Genomic DNA, 21,255 nt, shown 5'->3' with positions numbered 1-21,255 from the left:
CTATTAGTACCTAAAAAGTGAATGTAGCCAGATGGACTCCTCTTATTGTTAACTGAAAACCAGTCAAGGGTCTGTGAGGTAGTCAACAATTATGGACTCTTCCTAAAATAGATTCTCCTCCCGGGATTGGCAGAACGATGTGAATCTTCTTGAATTATAGGAGCACAACATGTAGAGGAATTGTGCATTGTTCACGAACATCTTTTTTAATATTCAAAATAGAGCGTGATTTCTTTTTAAGTTATGCCTAAAGTGATCATGTCTTCAAGATAATAAACTGGAACCTTTTGTGGCAACATATTTGGGGTTGTGAAATTTAAAAAAAAAAAAAAAAAAAAAAGCAGTGTTGTTGCTATTGCCAGCTTCTGCAGCGACATGCAGCATTTCTAGGAATGGAGGATTTTTTAAAAGTATTTAGGTGTATAAGGAAGCAGATAGGTAGCTAGTGGGGTTTTCAAATTGAAATCAATGGGTGTTAGGCACCCATATATTTCTAAAAATCACACTAGATGCTCATCTATGTCCTTAGGAGCCTAAATATCTTTTCAAACAGCGATTGTTGCTGGGGTCCTCACAACAAATGTTGTTGTAGCTGGTACATAGATAATTAACTCCATGGAACTGAAAAAAAAATAGTTATGCCATCAGTTAGCTCTGGGGAGCGATCAGCTACATAAACTGTGTGGCATCTGCATATTCTTTTTTGGAGGAGACATTCATTTGTCATTGTGGGAAAGTGCTGCCAAATACAGAAGACTAAGCCTGGCAGGGGTTGTGTGAACAGATGTAATTATTGCCATCCATCACTTATTGGCTGCAGGATTTGTAGAACTAGACATGTGATAAACACCCTAGGGCAGGAGTAGTCTTTTTCCTCCCCTCCTTCCCCTTCAAGGTACAGTCAAGGGCCAGACTCCAGAGAAAATAATAAATACCAACAGCAATGAGAATAATAAGTAAATAAAAAGATTTCAGGGTACATTCAAAAGCATCTGGCAGTCCGGATTTGGCCCGCAGTCCACCTATTGACTACCCCAGTCCTATAGGTACTAAATATCAGAGGGTAAAACGCTATACTGAAATTCTTGATTGTGGGCCATGCATGTGAGGTGTTTTCAGTGACATGGGAAGACAAGAATATTGTGAAGAAAGAAAAAAAATCTACTATCCCTGTGAAACAATCTACCCATTTCTATAAATTGGATAACTTGCTACGACAGCATGCGGAAGTGGTAATATGTTTATTAGAATCTTCTAAGCTTCTTGGATATTTGAAAAGTAATTTTAAGTAGACTTCCATGATATTTAAAAAAGGGATTTTTTCTTCTTTTGAGAAGGTCATGCAGTGGGAAGCTATGTCTTGACATGGCTTAAGATAAATTGTCTAAGGAACTGGAAATATCCCTACCTAGCCAGTTCTAATGAGTATGCACTCAGTGGTCTGAGAAACTACTTTTTCAGCCCTTGAAGACAGGTTCTGGCTTCTGTCTCCTAATAAACAAAGATACTATTATTGCATAATAGTGGCAATAGCAGTTAAAAGCAAGGTAGGTGGTCACACTTAGAATTATTTTAGATTTCTCGTGTAGGGCCACAGATGACTTTGAAAAAAAAAAAAAAATGTTGAGGGAAAGGCCAGTGGTAGTCGACTTTGATTAGCTAAAAGCATTCTAGTGCTGGCCAGAGAACAGAATTCTGTAGCCAAGAGATCTTACCATGTCAGACATCTCTTTTGCCTAAAGACTATGTGCTCCCAAAACAAATTCTTGTAATAAGGTATTAAAATAGTTATCCTGCTCTGAATGGCTGGGGGGGGGGGGGGAGGAGAGGGGGGATTTGGAAGCAGTAAAACCAACAAGTCCTTTTAACCAGTGATGCATGAGAGTGAGCATTGCCCGAGGCCTAGAAAGCATTCTCTGCCATTATGAATGGGTGCACAGATGAATTCATATCCTCATCACAAAGCAAAGATCTTCCTTGTTTCTTTGAGGAGACCTGAATTATTTCCTCTATCAGATAGGGAGAAGGTCTAGTTCATGGAACCCACCTGAAAATGACTGATGTTTACATACCTGCCTAGTTTGCTCTAGTAACCGTCTTAAGCAGTTTTACCTTCAGAGGGGAGCTATGTAGTTGGAAAATATATAGGAAAAATGATTATGGTGCAGTTTTTCTTCATTATGCTTTATGTCTAGGGCGTGCTACATGAGTGTTCTTTGGAATGGAGTTTTAAATTCCAAATAAATACAGCTTTGTTCAGTGAAGCAAATTAGTTTTTCAGCAGAAGAGAACTGGCAGAATAAACAGTATGCCTGTTTCACAGACTAGTCTCATGTTAAAGATTTTCTACAAAATGTTAAAACTTAAATATCAATGTCTTATCTTAAATAACGACAAAACAGAAAAAAAAGCCACCACAGTTTTCATATAGAATGATACACAGCTGTATAGCACAACAGGTGATATCAATGCCAGACAGAAATATCAGTTTTAAAAGCTAGAGATGTAAATTTACATATAAAGCATGAAATTCACCCACACACCAGAGGGCCAACACAACTGCAGATGGAGTGTCTATTTGGAATGCCCAAGCACCCTCTACACACCATGGAAATCTGCTCTTCTCCAGCCTCATATAGAGCACTATGGAAAGCTCTGACGGGCTGTCATAAAAATAAAGGGAAGGGTAAACACTTTTAAAATCCCTCTTGGCCAGAGGAAAAACCCTTTCACCTGTAAAGCGTTAAGAAGCTAGGATAACCTCCCTGGGCACCTGACCACAATGACCAATGAGGAGACAAGATACTTTCAAAGCTGGAGGGAGGGAGAAACAAAGGGTCTGGGTCTGTCTGAGTGATGCTTTTGCCAGGGACAGAACAGGAATGGAGTTTTAGAATTTAGTAAGTAATCTAGCTAGATATGTGTTAGATTATGATTTCTTTAAATGGCTGAGAAGATAGGCTGTGCTGAATAGAATGGATATTCCTGTCTTTGTCTTTTTGTAACTTAAGGTTTTGCCTAGAGGGGTTCTCTATGTTTTGAATCTAATTACCCTGTAAGGTATTTTCCATCCTGATTTTATAGAGGTGATGCTTTTTACCTTTTCTTAAATTACAATTTTTCTTGTAAGAAATTGAATGCTTTTTCATTGTTCTTAAGATACAAGGGTTTGGGTCTGTGGTCACCTATGCAAATTGGTGAGGATTTTTATCAAGTCTTCCCCAGGCGGGGGGGGGGGGGTGCAAGGTTTTGGTGAGGATTCTGGGGGGAAAGATGTTTCCAAAACAACTTTCTAAAAATAAATAAATAAATAAATCGACCAACCCAGACATTTGGTGGTGGCAGTGGAAGTCCAAGAACAAAAGGTAAAATAGTTTGTACCTTGGAGAAGTTTCAACCTAAGCTGGTAAAAGTAAGCTTAGGAGGTTTTCATTCAGGTCCCCACATCTGTACCCTAGAGTTCAGAGTGGGGAAGGAACCTTGAGATGGGCGCAGGTCAGGGAAGGGGCCACAGGCTCAATGCTAGTGAAGATCCACTAAGGTATACAAATGGCACAGAACAGTTGCCCTGCTCTCCCAAACCCCTCCACACTCCACCCTCAAAGCTCAATTGCTCAGGTTTTAAGAGGGGGGAGTGGAAATTCATGCAAAGAGAACCGATTCCTTTTGTTAGCAAAACAATTTAAAGAGGGCAGATCTGGGGCCAGGGTTCTGGAAAGGAACAGGCAGCAGTATACGTTAATACTAATGGGACCACAGATGATTTAGGATAGCATAATCTCTTGGATTTAGAGGGCAAAGATGCTGCAGAGAGTGGGGACATGTCCCTGACCTTACCATCCCTAGTACAAGAGTCCTGATCTCAAGGATTTGGGGTGAATGGGATTCTCAAGCATGCAACCTCCCCTACCCCACCAGCCATTTGATTAATGATTAAAGGGCTTGGCCCTCTGTCCATTCCACAGAGGATCACCTTGCATCCCCCTTGCTCCCCAGAAGAGAAGATTACAAGATTAAATGTATGTGTACACCTGTCTGCTACTTGGCTTTTCCCCTTGCAGGTGACAGTCTGGACTAGGATACTTTGAAAGCTACACTGCTGTGATTTGTGCAGGTTAATTGCCAAAGGCTTGGATTTGTATTTAGGATTTAGTTAAAATAATGAAGACATCAGAAAAAAAAATAAAGGATTTAAAGCAAATGTAAGTCACAATAGTTTAAATTTCCAGAACTTTCTATGCCTAATTCCTCTCTTACACTAGTGTAAGTCAGGAAGCATTTCCACTGAAATCAATGAGTTCCACCAGCATAAAGCTATGTACATAAATCTGCACATTTCCTACTGACAAGACAGACAACTATCTCCATTTTCTGCTGTTACACTGTTGTAATTGGTAGGTACTAGCTATGGAACCTCGATTTGGATAGATGTGTCATTACCTTAAATAAGTCTTAACGCTGACATTTAAAGAGTATGGCTCCATAAAAAGAGTTTTCTTACATTTCACAGGGGATGTCAGCACTGCTGTTTAGTGCGAAAACATGTACTGTATCAGCCTCTGACTCAACAGCAACATGTGATTATTTCTCACAGTGGATGATTCCCTCCCAGTAACAGCATTCTGAATGAGTTTAGCATGAAATACTGGAAAAAAGTGTTAATGTCCACTGAGCAACAGAACAGGTCAGATAGTCTACACTTATTAGTCTTTTCTCTTAAAATGTGATTGATTTTGGGAGTTAACACTTATTCCACTGACCTGTTCGCTCCCGGAAAAAAACAGAGCAAATTCTGCTCAGTGTGGCAATGAATCTCATTATAGCAACAGATATTTTGTAGATATTACCATCCCCCAGCCCCTGATTAGGGGAGGAAAGAGGGGGGGAAGAACTGGAATGTGTTCAGTGTTCTGAAAGAAGATGCTGCAGAGCATACAAAAAACAGTGACTGTCTTGGCAAAACCAGGATGTATAGTCACTTTAGGTAATGGGGCCCAAACAGCCAGATGCATTCTTCTAGTATATTGTATTTGAGAATCAAGAAACTACTTGGAAACTTTCCGCTTTGAATCTCCTTGGTTCCTGTAACTTAGAGCCCCCCCAACAAGAGAAATTATGTATTTCTCTAATGGATTAAGAATAAGGCTAAGATTATGTCACAGAGGTTCAGCCTGGGGTGGTGGGGCTGCCACTCTCAGGTGGCAAGACCCTGCAGCTCCCAGCAGCAGGCCTTGGAATCCAAGCCACCTTCGGCAGATGGGTGGCCCGCATCTCCAAGCTGCCTCAGGCAGTAGGTAGACTCCAGCACCCTCAGCCAACACAGGTAGCAAGGGGGACCCTGGATCTCCGAACCATCACAGGCACAGCAGTGCTGGATTCCCCTGCCCCATTTTGTTACAGTTATTTTTAGTAAAAGTCAGGGTCAGGTTACGAGATTCTGTGAATTTTTGTTTATTGCCTGTGACTTATGAAAAATAACCACGACAAAAATCTTAACCTCAGTTAAGAACTCTGAGTATGTGTAGTTGCTGCTATACTGCTCAAGATTAGATTGTGCCTTGTAGGAATTGGGGTGAATCTCGGCCATATCACTCCAAGAGGAGCACTGTAGTCATTCAACCTCTGAGAATGAGACTGCTCTCTGGACTGCACAAAAATCTATACTCCTTTACAGGGGTGCAGCATGCTTCCATCAGCACACTGGAAAGAGCCCTGGCTCCGTCTACTCATCTCTGTGAGGAGGAGGAGACATTTTGTCATCTGCCTCTAGGCTGTGCAAGAGCAGGAAGTCTCTATGCTTCCTATCTCCTGCTACACACATACGTAAGGGCTAAGTAGAATCTAGCCATATATGAGGCTATTCCTAGGATATGTAAAAGCATTTGGGGTTAAAGGACCACAGCACTATCTGAATATAAATTTGGGGTATTTAATGGAATAATTAAATAAAATTTGACAAGTTGGAAGGAAACAGGAATGTTCAGCCTAAGTTTATATAGAGCACGTAATAATGAAACAGATGCACAATATATAATCAATGGGGGCAGGGTACAAAAGCTCACAGGTAAGTCAAAAACATGGAGATTTGGGAGAAAGATAGGAATCTGGGGAGAGCACGTATCATTATAGCCGGGATAAGGGAGAGAGAAAAAGAGAACATAGTGGGGAAACCAAATTAGTATCTTAGATGTTGGTATACTAATGTGAGAAGTATGGTGAATAAAGCAGGAAAAACTAGAAATGCTAGTGAATAAACAACTAGAACATCACTGGCATCACAGAGAGTTGGTGGGACAATACACATGACTGGAATATTGGTATAAAAGGGTACAGCTTGCTCAGGAAGGACAGGCAGGGGGAAAAAGGAGGTGTTGCATTATATATGCAAGATGTATACATTTGGATTGAGGTGGAGATAGAAATAGGAGACAGACTTGTTGAAAGTTTCTGGGTAAGGATAGAATTGGTGACACAAGTCATGTCATGATAGGGGACTCCTACAGACCATGTAACCAGGAAGAGGATAAGGCTTTTTTTTAAAAACAACAAAATCATCCAAAGCACAGGACTTGGTGGTGACAGGGAACTTCAGCTACCCAGACACCTGTTGGAGAAAACACAGCAGGACAGATTATCCAACAAGTTCTTGGAATGTACTGGAGACGTTTTTTTTAAATCTCAGAAGGTGGAGAAAGCTGCTAGGGGAGAGGCTGTTCTAGATTTGATTTTGACAAATAGGGAGGAACTGGTAGAATTTGAAAGTGAGAGGCAGCTTGGGTGAAAGTGGTCATGAAATGGTAGAGTTCATGATTCTAAAGAATGTTAGGAGTGAAAACAGCACAATAAAGATAATGGATTTCAAGAAAGTAGATTTTAGCAATCTCAGGGAGTTGGTACGTAAGAGCCCATGGGAAGCAAATCTAAGGGGAAAAACAGTTCAAAAGAGTTAGCGTTTCAAAGAGACATTATTAAAGGCACAAGAGCAAACTATTCCATTGTGTAGGAAAGATACGTAGTTTGGCAAGAGACCACCCTGCTTAACCAGGAGATTTTCAATTATCTGAAACTCAAAAAAAAAAAAAAAAAAGGAAACTAGGTCAAATTACAAAGGATGAATATAAACAAACACAAGTGTGTAGGGACAAAATTAGAAAGGCCAAGGCACAAGATGAGATTAAACTAACTAGAAACAATTTATTCTTCAAAAACATTAGAAGCAAGAGAAAGACCAAGGACAGGGTAGGCCTGTTACTCAATGGGGGGAGGAACAAACAAGACAATATAGAAATGGCAGAAGTGCTAAATGACTTTTGTTTCAGTTTTCACCAAAAAAGTTAGTAGTGATTGGGCATCTAACATAGTAAATGCCAGTGAAACTGGGTTAGAAGCAGAGGCTAAAATAGGGAAAAAACAAGTTCAAATTACTTAGACAAGTTTGATGTCTTCAAGTCACCAGGGCCTGATGAAATGCATCCTAGAATACTCAAGAAAATGACTGAGATATCTGAGCCATTAGCGATTGTCTTCACAAAGTCATGGATGACGGGAGAGATTCCAAAGGATTAGAAAAGGGCAAATGTAGTGCCAATCTATAAAAAGGGGAATAAGGACAACTCACTGAATTAGAGACCAGTTAGTTTAACTTCAGTACCCAGAAAGATAAGGGAGCAAATAATTAGCAATCAATTTGCAAACACCTAGAAGATATTAAGGTGATAAGTAACAGTCAGTATGGATTTGTCAAGAACAAAAATCATGTCAAACCAACCTGATAGCTTCCGTTGACAGGGTAAAAAGCCTTGTAGATGGGAGGAGGGGGGGGAGTAGTAGATGTGGTATATCTTGAATTTAGTAAGACTTTTGATACTGTTTTGTGTGCCCTTCTCAAACAAACTAGGAAAATACAACCTAAATGCAGCTACTGTAAGATGGGTGCATAACTGGTTGGAAAACCCTTCCCACAGAGTAGTTATCAGTGATTCACAATCAAGCTGGAAAGGTATATCAAGTGGCGTCCCACAGGGATCAGTTATGGGTCCAGTTTGTTCAATATCTTCACCAATGATTTAGATAATGGCATAGTGAGTACTCTAAAAGTTGGCAGATGATATGAAGCTGGGAGGATTCCAAGTGCTTTGGAGAATAGGATTAAGATTCAAAATGATCTGGACAAATTGAATTTTCTATTTATTTCAGACCATTTTTCCAATAAGGACAAATGCAAAGTACTCCACTTAGGAAAGAACAATCAATTGCACACATACAAAATGGGAAACGACTGTCTAGGAAGGATTACTGCAGAAAGGGATCTGGTGTCATAGTGGATCACAAGCTAAATATGTGTCAACAGTATAGCACTATTGCAAAAAAAAAAAAAAAAAAAAAAAAAGCAAGCATCATTCTGGGATGTATTAGCAGGAGTGTTATAAGCAAGACATGTGAAGTCATTTTTCTGATCTACTCTGTGCTAATTAGGCCTCAGCTGGAGTATTGTGTCCAATTCTGGGGGCCACATTTCAGGAAAGATGAGGACAAATTGGAAAAAGTCCAGAGAAGAGCAACAAAAATGATTAAAGGTCTAGAAAACATGATCTATGAGACAAGATTGAAAAAATTGTGTTTGTTTAATTTGGAAAAGAAGACTGAGAGGGGACATAAATTTTAAAATACATAGTAGGTTGTTAGAGGTTAAGGAGAACAATTTTTCTCCCTCCTCCATATGAGGATAGGACAAGAAGCAATGGGCTTAAATTGCAGCAAAGGCAGTTTAGATTGGACATTAGGAAAAAATTCCTAACTGTCAGGGTGGTTAAACACTGAAATAAAGTTGCCTAGGGAGGTTATGGAATCTCTGTCATTGGAGAATTTTAAGAGCAGGTTAGACAAATACCTGTCAGGGATGGTCTAGATCAGTGGTTCTCAAAGCCGGCCTGCCACTTGTTCAGGGAAAGCCCCTGGTGGGCCGGGCCAGTTTGTTTACCTGCTGAGTCCGCAGGTTTGTCCCATCGCGGCTCCCACTGGCTGCGGTTTGCAGCTTTAGGCCAATGGGGGCTGCAGGAAGTGGTGGCCAGCACATCTGTCAGCCCGCACCACTTCCCGCAGCCCCCATTGGCCTGGAGCGGCAAACCATGGCCAGTGGGAGCCACGGTGGGCCGAACCTGCAGGTAAACAAACTGGCCCAGCCCTCCAGGGGCTTTCCCTGAACTAGCGGCAGATCAGCTTTGAGAACCACTGGTCTAGATAATACCGAGTCCTGCCATAGGTACAGGGGACTGGACTAGATGACCTCTTGAGGTCCCTTCCAGCCCTACGATTCTATGATTAATATTCAAGGTGACAGTGCAATGTCAAGTATATGCTACAATTATCTGAATCTTTCATAGATAGATAGCGCAGACATTGAACTGTATTGAAATTGCACTTACAGCACAGTCAAGTGACATTATGATCATGTCACATTTTAGATACTACATAGTGACCCTGTACTTGCAGCACAAACAAATACTTTGCAATGGCGTGGCATTACAGTTGGAGCACATCACAGCCAGTTCAATCTAAGACTTCAGTCCATAGGCACAGAACGTGCTGCCACTGCATTCACAGTTATAGAACAAGTTGCTTTATCTACAGTGTCAATGTCAGTATGGGAAGGTTCCCCCTCTAAAAGGTTACACAGCATTTAAGAGAATGTTGCCAAATTTGGATCCGAAGTCGGAGGATGCTATTGGTGTCCAGCACTTTGGAATGTCAGGCCACTTGTTCAAGGGCCTAAAAATGGATTGAAGAGTCTAACTGTAGGCACACTGGTTTAAAAACATTGGCCTTAGTCATTAAACAAGCCTGTTTATTTCAATGTGTATATTTTTAATTGTTCAGAATACTGGAGTGAATGGTAAGTTAGTTAGGTTCATCAGCAGATTTTTCTATTATTAATGGCAACCCTGACCCAACAAAGCAGTTAAGCAACTAGGGACAGAATGCTCAGCACCATACAAGACACCATGAAGACAAAGTTCCAGTCCTAAGGAACTTACAATTTAAAATGTTAAACATGGGGCCCAATCACTCCTTCTTGTAGCTAGACCCCACACGAGGGGGCTAACTAGAAGGAAATCTCAGTATGGGTTGGTTTTTGAAATTTCAGACTCAGATTTTGCAGCCAGTGGCTGATTAGCCACTGGACCACCATGGCCCGGGCCCAGGGGCCCCAGCCAATGGGGGGGCCCCCTCAGAAAAATGGGAACCCCTGCACACCCACCCCTTCTGCCCGCTCGGTGTTCCGAGCGGTGTCCCGAATGGGGGAGCCCTTGCTCCCTGACCACATTTCCCTGGCAGGAACACTGGGAGGGAGAGAAAGGGGGGACTGCAGGCAGAAGGGGTGGGGAGGGTTCCCGCTTGCTCTGGCCCAGGGTCCCACAAAACCATAATCCACCTCTGCGCAGTGAGCTCTGTGAGAATACATACTTGGGGCTCGATGGACTTCAGAGCTCTATGAAACTGATAGTTTCTTCCTGCATTGAGTTTTTTTTGCAGAATCAGTACCTTACTCATTGGATTTTTTTAATATGGTAACTAGTTTGAAGACCCAGGCTGTAGGCAATACTTTGTCCCAGTAGTATGACTGTATTCACTGTAATGTGCTCCCATTGCCTGTGCTGGAGTGAAATATTACTTTTTGACAAAGGGCGACTCAGTTTCAATGCTGCTGAATACCAGGGATACCATATGCAACTGTTTGGAAAAGATATAGGAGGACATGATTCACCCGTTTTATTTTTAATCTATGAAACAAGTATCTTTCATTTATCTAAGTAACTCATGTATTTCATTATGTTCCAATACGCTTGCTTTATGTACATTTATAAATACATATTCCAATAGAGGTCATGACTTCAAGTTAATAACAGGTGATGCACTGACCAAAAATTCATTGGTACTGAAATTCCTCTAGCAAAGTCAAATGTAATTGGTTTACATGAATTGTCATTAGTGTCAATCGTATATATTTAACATCTTCCTGCAAACCTTGGAGCTGGTGATATTGTGTCCAAGCTCAGGCTTTATTTTTTGATTACAAAATGGATTTTGTGGCAGTTACAGTCGGGAGTGGGGGGCTATTCCCAAAAGTGAAAATGTATTGGCTCTGAGAAAGTTATAAAGTACTTGTATCAGCAGTAATAAATTTCACAGCTAAAGGAATTAATATGCAGATTCATTTAAAATTCCTGTTCCACCTGATCTAGTGTATTTAGCAGAAATTATGCACAACTGTTAGCTCCGGTTACTACAGCTGGCTTCTTTTCAGCAGACAATTCATTTCGGTGAAGATGCGTGGATTTCTGTTGTAGAAAACTGTTCAAAGCACTTTCCTTTTTCCTCTTACAGAACATCAAGCCCAATTTACCAAGAGTGAACATAATGTTCTATGGTTGTGGAAGATACATACACCACAGGGGGCCAGATTTTCATGTGTTGAACCCCCACAGTTGGGGCTAGGCTCTTCAAAAAGTTCAGCTGCCTTTTAGGCACCTAAATAAAATCCAAATTTCCAAGAGCATTCAGTACCCAGCAGTACTTGCTGTAACACTTGGGGCCAGATTTTTGGAAGAATGCAGCACCCAAAGTGTCAACTCTTAAAAACTTGCCAATTTTACCTAAGACACATAGATGTTACCTGACTACAGGCTTGATCCAATGATCATTGACATCAATGGCAAAGTTTCCATTGACTATAATGGTGCAAGAATCAGAGTCTAGCTATAAAATTCTCTAGTACCACAGGAAATCTTGTAAATACTGAAATTATCTAACTACATTAGATATATCTAAGGAAATGGTATGTTTTAAGGACCATCATTGCAGACGGTTGGTGTTTAAAATTAATCCAGCACAGAGTCAGAGTGGGGATGGCAAATTCCTTTAAATTACACACATTTTCCAAACTCAATGCACATGCTGGTTTTCTAGCATGCCTATACTCATGCCCATCTGTTAGAGTGGCATTGTGCCTGTTCACATCATAAATTGATGTGCAAATTGTGAATGAGTGCCAAGTTCAGCTCAATATATGTTCGGCAGGGGAGTTTATAAAAGGCACATGGCATCTCTGCTGCAAGAAGACCCTCCTGTTGACAAGCAATTCCAAATTTTGGCCACATGGTTCTTGGAAAGGACCAGTTCTGTAAGCCCTTGGCATCAAATCAATAATGAATGCCTTCACTCTTTAGTGTATTGGCTAAGACAGTTCAATGACTGAAATTTTGCATGTAACCTGGCAGATGCTTCATATACACATGCTTAATGTGGAACGCTGGCATCTATATATTCATGCTTTCAGAGAACTGAAAACAATAACTTCACAATATCTCATTCCTTTGCCATGCAAAACTAAAAGAATCATGCAAGGTGATCCAGCTATAAGATGATTTTTCCAGATAATAGGTGTTTCTTTTTCGATTTTCATGCTATTTTTGACACAAGCCAAATCCTCTGTATGCAAGCATGTCCACATTCTCTATGCCATTCTTAATACAAAATAAAATATGCCTGAACTTTGGACACTGCCTTCTCTGTCCTTCACCATCAGCGGGTTACCTCCCACTTCTGCCTCTCCTAATTCTCCATCACAAAAAGAATGTATATTAATAGTACAATTTTCTTCCCTCTTTCTTGCACTCTCTCCTCTTCCCAATAAAATATGTTTCACACATGGGGAACTCCCTGCCTTCTTTTTCTGCTAACAATTTCACAAATGTTTGAGTTGTGTATTACCCAGTGCAAAAACCAAAGTCCTCACAGAACTTTCACACAAACAATGAAGAGGAGTGTAAAATACACTAAAAATAATCCAAATGGAATGGAGATATTTTTTTTTGCTGGGGGGGGAGGGGTGGACAAGAATATATCCTTACTTTTGAGTAGCTCAGGTAACAGCCCACCATGAAGTCTACTTCTGTGGGAGAAAAACCACACTGAAGTAGTTCATGAAAGGCCATTTGGGAAAAACTGAAAGACACTGAAGACAAACTATTTGGGAGATACCATTTCTTATCATAGTAGAAATAGTGAAGCCATGCTCTGCAACTAAAGCAGTGATGATGCCTGTATCAGGAGCTGACACCTTAGAAAAGGGGAAAGGAAAACTCTGCCAGCCAATTCCATATAGGTGAAAAAGCACATGACTGACAGTAAGTCATGGGAATACATCAGGAAGGGATTGGGAGACCCAAACTGCTATATCCTAGAGTCTAGGTTGCATCACTGACCAAGGGGAAATGCAAAAGTCCAGGGAGAAACAACGGCCCTGTATTTAAGGCTCTAGATTAGGACACAGGAGCTAGAGATAAAATTAACAGCACCACCCCAGACTTCCTGTTATTCTTTGGCAAGTCATTCAATTGCTTTGTGCCTCAGCTCAAACCTTGCTTGCATGTTCATGTGTTGAGACTGCATGGGTGGAATCTTTGCCCTATTGAAGTCAATGGCAAAACTCCCATGAACTTCAATAGGGTCAGGGTTTCACTTTATATCTTCAAAGCAGGGATTGTCTCATAGGACATGTTTGTACAGCCCATAGCACAATGGGGTCTGATCTCATTTGGGCCTTCAAGTTGATGTGGTAAGCCCAGTCAGAAATAATAAATAACTGAACTCATATTGGACATCCACAAACACACTTCAGCGTAAAAGATTAACCTGAAAAGGACACAAAAAATAAGACTAAAATAATTTTTAACCAATGCATCTGAGAGAACCAAGTAGGATTGTGCTAACAAGGAAGAAAAAAAAATAAGAGAAGTTTTCTGGGGTATTTACTGCATTGCAAATATCCAGTGAAATCCTGGTTCCATTGAAGTCCATTTGAACGTTGTTATTGACTTCAGCAGGGTCAGAATTTCACCCATTGTCTAAAAGTACAGTTTAACTTTCTGAAAGGCCCTTTGCAGAACTCCATGACCAGCAGCATCAACATATATTGACTGAACAGTATATTTCAAGAAGGCTGCAACTATGGGAGAATTTGTCTATCATGGAAAGGGGAGTACGATTGTCCTATTTTTCTGCTAGTCCAAATATTCAAAGATATTCTCGGAATCATGAGGTGTACCACAGGCATGGACACCCATCCATCTCACACAACATCTGCCTCAGTTTGGGACATTGTTGGCACAATGACCAAAGTACAATTGCTTCACAGGAAATGGTACAAGGTAGGCACAAACTGGAGGATGCTTTGACATATCAAACTTTCCCTCTTGCTAGGGTCTGTGGTGATCATAGGTCCTTATTGCCAACTAATACAGGTGATTTTTTTTATTTTAAAGACGTCATCCTTTTATACATATGGCAGAGCTTTGAGCCTGCTTAAGGCACCCATTATTTCTAAGTGCCAGTTGACTACCTAGGGCTCGTTTTCACTGCAGTGTTCGCTCAAAGAATAACTCAAGTGTTGTCCCTAACCTGACTTCCACCCACACACAAAAATCTCCAGCTTGTGTTAAATGGTACTTTAAACTAGGTGCCCTATAGGGAGCGTGGGTTGAAGCTTGAGTGCTGCTGACAAGGTACTATTGCATTGGGGATGTAGCCACAAGTTACAGTGAGTTAGCACAGCTCCCCCAGCTGTAATCCAGTCATGCTGTGCCACTAACCAAATCACTTTATATGGCTGCTTTCCTTTGAGCTAGGCTTGCTTGAGTAGAGTAACTTGAGCTAACTGTTTGAGTGAAGACAAACACTTAGAGAAAGTTAGACGAATCAGAAGGCTTGTAAATAGGAGACAATGTATTGAAAGGAAGGAGAGTGAATAGTCTTCATATAAATTCCAGCTGTTAAAGTGAGTTTTAGGATATGTCTACACTGCAGCTGATCTTCCCAGCCCAGGTAGACGGACATGCTAGCTCTGCTACACCCATCATGAATGTTGCAAAATTGATGGCAACATGTGCTAGCCACCCGAGTATGGACGGAGAGGGTTGGATGGGCTTATACTCGGGAGGATAGCCTGTACCGCAATATCACATTGCTATTTTTAGTGTGCTAGCTCAAGCAGAGCTAGCACATGTCTGTCCATCTGGGCTGGGAGACAAGCTCCCAGCTGCTGTGTTGACACACCCTAAGAGACAATCTCTGCTCTGAAGATTTACAATCTAAAGAGATGAAAGACTTCTCTTTAAGCCGATGTTTGATGTTCACCTTTATCAGAGAATTAAGTCTCTGCAGTACAATCTTAGTATATGGCAAAATATATTTGTTAACTGAATACTAAAATGTTCTATTGAGATAGGAGACATTCAAATAGTTTAAAAGCTTTGATGAAGAATGACTTGTTTAAGCCCCAAAGTTTATCCTCTTTTAGAATCATGACAATCTGATGAAAAAAATGTCTTTAGAACTTTAAGGGCCAGGTCATCCTCTACATTGTTGCTTATGAAAGAGACCCAGACTGGGTGGATCTGATGTGAATAGGGGAGCTATAGTACCTATGTGGCAAGATCCCTACTTCTCCTGACCTACAGATCACACCCTTAAGGGTGCACTGAGATTAGGAGAGATTGGGACTTCTCTCCAGAGTATTGTCTCCTCTTAGCTTCACAAGGACCATAAAGCATAAAATAATTCTGACCCATTCCACCTGCTTACGCTGGTTGTCCCTCCATTCAGGGAAGGGGTTGGGGCTGTGACCAGTAGTGACAACTGGGAAGCACAGCTCCAGAGGAATGATGCCATGGGATGACCTGGGGACTTGTTTTCCCACAAGTCTCAAGTTCTCTGCAGCTCTTGGGATGAACGTGGTCTTAGAGGGCAGAACAACCTGGCGGCAGGAATGGGAGGGCAAAGAAGAAGGTGGACAAATACCTCTACTGACACAACTTGCAGTTTCCTGTTCTTACACATTTTTTGGGGGGGGGGGGGAGATGCAGGGGGGAAGGGAACATCTGTGGTCTGCAATGTGCAGGAGATCAGACTAAATGATCATGATTGTCCCTTCTGACCTTAAAGTCTATAAGAATCTGGCATTTGATATTTTACATTGTTTAAGGGAGGGAGGAGCATTCAAATTTATAATTAAGAGTGAAAAGGTTACAAATAAAGTGTCATTATCTTCTTAATTTTTCCTAATAATTAGGGCCATCTCAAAAATACATCTCTGTCTTCTCCATCTGCTAGCACTTGTGTGCAGACACCATTGTGTAATGAGGGCAAAATTAAAATTATTGCATGCTTTGAAATCCCCCTAAATAAAAAATGACTCTTTAAGTACAATGCACTAATAAGAACCAAAAGAGAGATGAGGGTTACATTAGCTCACTGATTTACCATACTGAGTGTGAAAAAAAATCTGTGTGGCAGATGGTAACCTCCTGGTTAGTTATGACCATAGCCAGCTGAAGTAGTTTGTATTTACCTGTATTTACATATGAATGAGCAAATGACTTTTTAAAATTACTGAGACTGCTTCATGGAAAAATCAGAGGAAAGGACATAAGTGACATGAATGGTATAATTTCTAAATGAGTTAGTAGAGATAAAATGTTTTTTCTGTTGCAGCTGTGAATTCCAGCTCTCCATTAGGAGGATGACGGGAAGAGCTTAGACAGACAAGTGCACTACTTCACATAATGCAATTTGCTAATTTCAGAGTACCAGGGATCACTGAGAGGATGTGTCATGCCCAGACACACTAATAAGGGGTAGTGTATTTAAACACAAAGGTAACATTTTCAACATCAAAAAAGTGGCAATTGTCTTGATCAGGTCATCGGAGGGATTGAACCTGCCACCTCTGAAGCTAAAAGCACAAGTCTGCTACTGTTTTCAAGATAATGCGAGCAGCGTAGGATAATGTCACCAGTGCCCATGGGTTACACTAACAGGGGTACTGCTGCTTTTGTCATTCTACAATGCTTACTGGGTGAGATATGCTCACAATCCAAGGGACGGGGGCTAATTGGTTTTTAGCCACTCTTGCACCCTCCCATTTCTGAGCTGCTCCAGGGGCAGTTGTGAGCCCTGCAGTAAGTTAGACAGCCCTAAAGTTCTTAATTCCCCCAACACCCTGTGTAATGAAGTCCAGAAAGCCCCAGACCTCTTTTGTGGATCTTGGGCATCTCTGTGGCTCAGCTCCAAATACTCTGCTTACATTCTGAATCTTTGTCTCCTACACTTCAGACTGTAAATCTTCAGGACAGGGGCTGTTTTTTAAACTCACGTTCACAGATGGAATTTATATGAAACCTAAAATGTCTGTATCTTTACAGCAGCAAAGTATGGACACACAAACATGTTCCAACATCAGACTCACTCCATTTCATCTGTCACATACAAGTCTCTCCTTCTAATGATACTCTAGTATAACTTTTTTTTCCTTAAAATTCTGCAAGAGTCCATATTTGTAATTGTTTTTACTTCCATAGTATCTGGACAATTAAAAACCACTATGTATAGCTGAGTTTGATCACAGCTTTAGAAATTTTGCTCACCTTGTCAGTTTATCTGTTACTTACATATATAAAAAAGTCCCCCACAAATTACGTTTCCATCATCATCAGGAATTCTCCCATATCATTGTCTACAGCATTTCTTTGTCCGTACCAATAAAGTGAACTCTTCCTGAAAGCTGGCCTGTATTTCTGCATTGGGCCCTGGCTTGTGGTGGAAGTCCCATGCACTGACCTAATTTTGTTTTGATGCCTACATTAGTCTCCTAACTCAGAGGTTCCCAAACTGTGGGTCACGGCCCAAAGGTGGGCCACAACACAGTCTGGGGTGGTTCACCATGGGTGGCATAGGGCACAGTTTCTCCCCAAAATGGTATATATTGGAGGAGTTGTGGCCAGCAATGACTGCCAGAAGAGCCCAGCATCCCTGGCAGGCAGCAGAGGGCAAAGAAGAGCCGCTGGGAGGTGGGTGAGGAGAAGGGGTTGGCCTCAAGAGGCGTCGACTCCAAGGATGGATGGAGGAGGCTGGAGAGTTCACAGCCAATCCTGCTCCAAGCTGCCACACCCCACGATCCATGGCTGTCAGGCCCCCTAGAGTATCAGCCTTGTGATCACCCCAGGGATTGGAGCTCAGTGGGTGGGTGATTGGGACCATCCAGTTATTGGCCGGGCCTGGCCCAACCCAACCCAAGCATTTGCCTCAGCCCAGCACCGATTGCCCCAAGTCCTTCCCTCATTACTGGGCAACGGGTGCCTGTGAGGCACACCAGGGTGCTGGGTGGATGACTGGAACAGGACTGCCATGTGACCAGCTCAAGGTACTCAGCGGGCTGCTGTAGGTCTCGGCGGGGGCTGGCTGTGGCACTTGCCTGGACCCTAGCCCTCTCACTGGCCCTCGTCCCTGGGGAGGCAAGGGGCTTGCACGCCCTGTGGGACCCCTCTCCCTGATCGACACATGTTAATAGTGGGCCACAGTCCCTATTGCAGCTGCATGAGTGGGCCTCAGGGGAAAAAAAAGCTTGGGAACCCCTAACTGGTTGCACTGGGAATGATGGTTCACAAGTAGAGGGTTGCAACTTCAGTGGTGAGGGATAATAAACAAAATGGGCAGGAGAAGTCTTTAAACCCACATTGTGCTAGTAAGACCTAAACATATATTGGAGACAATGTAAACATGCCCCACGCCAGGGATAATCTGGGGAGCATCTTTCCTCCTGGGACTCTTCTGTGTGTAGGGGCAGTGTGTCCACTGCAGCACCCCTTAGTAGGGAGTTGTGTGTGGTCATTTCCATGGCTGGCCAGCTCAGCAAGGGAGTGAGGGTCAGGGCTGGGCAGGGTCCTGCCTCTTCATCTTCTTTTCCCTTCTTCAACCTCTTTCAATTACTTACTGCACCCCAAGGGACAGTAGGAAGGAGCAATCCTACATCCAAGAAAGTGCAGGGACTGCAACTGTGCCTAGCTTCTTTATGAGAGTGGGAATGAGGCACATGTGGGGAAGGCTCTTCAATCATGTCCTCTCTATTTTGTTATCATTCTAAAACTGCCAGCCACTATGTGTCACTGTGATGGGGTGCACCAACCCCATGCTGGGCCTGGAGGCGTTAATGAGAACCTATGGATGCAATTAGCCTCACCCTGCTACACCTGCAGTAAATGTCAAACCTGGAGGAAGGAGTTAAAAGGGCAGAACCTGCCTCAGTGAGGGCCTGACTAGGAAAGAGAGCAGATCAGCTAGGCTTCTCTCACAGAGTGAGAGCCAGAGGAGTCAGGGAGCCAACTGGGATTGCTGGCAGACAAAGCCTGCCTGCCTGCAACAGGGAGCCCAAGACAGGTAGGAAAAATGTAGCAGGAAGTGAGTCTGCTCAGGAGTCTGAACAGTTGAGGAGCCTGCAGCGAGCAGGAAATGGCCAGCTGAACCAGGGACTGCCTTGCCACTGAGGAGTGGAAGAAAAAAGTCTCCTGCAGCAGAACTTGCTGCATAGCTAAGAAGCTCTGCAATGAGGTTGGGGAACAGGCTTAAAGAGGAGAGTTGATACACTGTCCAGGGAGGCAGGAATGGTTCTGTATAGTCAGGTCCTGAGGACCTATGCAGGGGTTCCTGGAGTGGAACCAAATGGAGGGGGAGGGTCTAAGCTCCTCTATCAGCCCACTGACAATGTGGTGCAAACCTCCTCCTGACTCCCCACAACCAGGGATCAGCACTGCTGAAACCCGCCCTCCTCCCTGATAGCAGGGGTATGGGCTAGTGGGTCCACACTGGGACTGGGTGTCCAAAATAAAGATGAAGGACTATTAATTGTTGGACTATGTGTGACCCAATGGGAGGACCAAGTCACACCCAACCACGACAGGGTTGGACCAGTTGTTAGTAGGGGGAGCTACAGGAGTATGGGCTGCCATGCCATGCCCAGTCACTAGGGAGTGCACTAGCTGGTGAGTCACATACTTAAACCCCCAAAGATAGATCCCACTTCCCTTAGAGAAGAAATGGAAAGTTATGCTTGTGTAAAAAAAAAAAAAAAAAACTTTATGGTGTCAGCAGCTCTTTACAGCAATAGACTTCCAGTCAAGAGAACTGCAATGTTTCCAGATTTTACAGCCAATAAAAGCCAATTCCATCCCCAGTACAGTGGTATGGTCAGAAACTGATGTATTAGGTAAATTAATTTCAAGTTATGGAACTATCAACATGCAAGGCAATACTGTTAGTAGAGATCAGTGGTATGCAGTGATGCATCAGTATGGACGTGTTAGCCCGAATATTTGTTGGGCATAAAGCAGGAGCATGACTGCACGCTCTACTCACCACAGGTATGGTGCCTCCTCCTGGAGATTGTGGGGAATAGCTCATCAGGTCAACGGCTCTCCCCACAGGTGCAAGCTGTCCCTCCACCCTCAGTCTTTGTCTGCAGCCCCTCCCTTACTCCAGGAGCTCCTGAGGCCTCTTTATGACTCAGTCCTCTGGCTAGGCCAATGCCATGGTTTCCCCTTCTCGGGATGGGAGGGATTTTTTCTGCCAAACAGGCTCAGGCAGTCTTCCTACACACTGCTCCACTGATGCCACTTCCCCAGTGACTGGGTGGTGGAAACCAGACCCACCCTTTACTCTAGGTTCCAATTTAGGGAACTCTCTAGTCAGTACTCAGTCTGTTCCACCCCATACCTTGCTGCATTTTCCTGAACCCTTTCCTAACCTTCCAGCTATCCTTTCCTTCTCTGGATCTACCAGCTTCACCACTTCCTCCTCCCAGGGAGCAGCTGCAGCCTCCACATCTTTGCAGCCTCCAAACACTCCTCCCTCTTCCCAGGTTGTGACTGCAGTTTTTCCAACAGCCCTTTCTGGTGCCAGCTTCCTGGCTTATATAAGCCCCACCTGTTTCTGCAAAGGTGAGCTTTCTCTAACTAAGGCTTCCCTAGCCATTTTAATTACCCCCAGCCTGCCACCTAATAGGCTAACTGGCCCTTCTGGTCACCCTTAACCCTTTCAGGGCAAGTGTGGGGAGAACACCCTATCACAAGGAGAAATGTTAAAATATTACAGGCTGTAATTAGTGGGGAGATAACTGGTCACCAAAAACTACCTATGGACTGGATGCAACAAAGTCTGGGGAAGTGAAGGGCAACATTCTAGCATTAAGAAAATGGGGGGTGGGGGGTTCTCCCTGATTTGACCCAATGGAGTCCTTGATCACTTGGACACAGTGTCCAATGCATTCTCATGTATACTTGAAGTTTTGCCTGTTTTCCAAATTTGACTTCATTAAGCTAGGAAATCAAGAGGAGTATGGACATGTATTTTTTAAAAATACATCTT

The 21,255-nt window shown here is 42.7% G+C and overlaps 1 protein-coding gene across 1 annotated transcript in view; it reads right to left on the bottom strand.

Moving 5' to 3' along the window:
* The window catches only part of TMEM74 (transmembrane protein 74), a 42,240-nt gene extending 21,468 nt beyond the window's left edge, over positions 1 to 20,772 (bottom strand). The window contains exon 1 of the mRNA XM_038393494.2: positions 20,248 to 20,772. The gene's annotated coding sequence lies outside the window, so the exon portion shown is untranslated. The remainder of the gene's footprint in view (positions 1 to 20,247) is intronic.
* Positions 20,773 to 21,255: the final 483 nt, after the last annotated feature.

The sequence above is a fragment of the Dermochelys coriacea genome, chromosome 2, assembly GCF_009764565.3.
Source record: "Dermochelys coriacea isolate rDerCor1 chromosome 2, rDerCor1.pri.v4, whole genome shotgun sequence".
Taxonomy (NCBI): domain Eukaryota; kingdom Metazoa; phylum Chordata; order Testudines; family Dermochelyidae; genus Dermochelys; species Dermochelys coriacea.
This window is presented reverse-complemented; position numbering and strand designations above follow the sequence as displayed.